The sequence below is a fragment of the Cydia splendana genome, chromosome 8, assembly GCF_910591565.1.
Source record: "Cydia splendana chromosome 8, ilCydSple1.2, whole genome shotgun sequence".
Lineage (NCBI taxonomy): Eukaryota > Metazoa > Arthropoda > Insecta > Lepidoptera > Tortricidae > Cydia > Cydia splendana.
In genome coordinates, this window is record NC_085967.1 from 8,899,370 (window position 1) to 8,900,694 (window position 1,325).

The 1,325-nt window shown below is 34.3% G+C and overlaps 1 non-coding gene across 1 annotated transcript; it reads left to right on the plus strand.

Moving 5' to 3' along the window:
• Nucleotides 1–1,007: 1,007 nt before the first annotated feature.
• On the plus strand, nucleotides 1,008–1,080 carry Trnad-auc (transfer RNA aspartic acid (anticodon AUC)). The gene has a single exon. It is a non-coding gene; the product is annotated as a tRNA-Asp (tRNA).
• The last annotated feature ends 245 nt before the right edge of the window (nucleotides 1,081–1,325 follow it).

The following is a 1,325-nucleotide window of genomic DNA, read 5'->3' on the forward strand; positions in this document are numbered from 1 at the left end:
AATATGGGAGTCATAAAACTATTTATGAAATTATATATTTACCAGATCTAAAAAAATACGTGGTTCTGAATTTATGTTTGTTTTTGTCTGTAAATGTGTATTGTTTTTTAACGTTATTATTTACCCGATTCCGTGATTTCTATACCAGTTGCGGAGATTTTTTATTTACCTATTTAATGGTTTGATCCCGTGTATAGAACCCATTGACTTTTTTTTCATGTATTTAGTAAATCCATAGTTGGTTTAGAATTTTAGATTAGGTACTTGTTAGATATTGAAACAACTTGTTTTAAACTAAAAACCACATTTCACAAAGATAGTCATGTCTCGTTTTTTTTTATACATAGTTTGTCAAGCCATTTCCGTCAGTAGAAAATGGCGGCAAATTTAAAATAATGTATGCGCGAAGGGTCAATCTTCTATACTAAATTTGAATTTCGCGCCTATTTCTACTGAAAATATGGGGTTGCCAGACTATATAACTAGTTACAGCTTCAGCAGAATACAGCTTCAGTTGAACAACCGACTAAAATGGAACATAAATAACAATCACAAACATGCTTAATTACACTGCATAAATTCAGTGGCAGTAAACACGTATTTGTTAATAATATTTTCTGCAAAAATATAAGGTTAAAAGAGTCATTGAGAAGCCACTCCGGCGCATCATGTATCTGTCAACGCGTCATACGTCGCACATCGCGATGCCTGTGCCGGAAAATTGGCACGCGATGAGGCAAATATCCGATCGACCTTACCTTTCCTTAGTTCAGAAGTCAATGACTTAATAATCGTTTGTTAATATTATGTATATGTGGACTGCTTCATAAAACAAAAGAGACACTACGATGTGATTTTTCTCTAAAATCTGTGGCTTGAATGCAAAGCTGCAAGCTGTAAATTGAGGAAAACCTCAACTTGTAAAAGCACTCACACTCTTAAAGTAGATGTCGCTGGGGACCCCTTGACCCGTAATATGGTGGAAAGATTTGCTGGCTATGGATGAGGTCTTGGTGGCTCAGATGGCAGAGCGCTGGAGTATCAATCCAGAGGCCGTGAGTTCAAGTCTCACCCAAGACAGTGATTTTTCCACTTTTAAATTTATTCTAAGCTTAGTAGCATCGTTAGCAGACGTTTCTGCTATTTAAAAAATAAAATTTGTTAAAGTTAATTTCATTTTATAAGTAGGACATCTACCTACCTACCTATAACTACCTACATATTTACTACTATAATTAGATATACATAGTAGCTTTTGTATTTGTAGGTACATATTTTCAAAAGAGCGGTCTCTAACGCAAAATTGTAGTTTTTTTAATTTATAG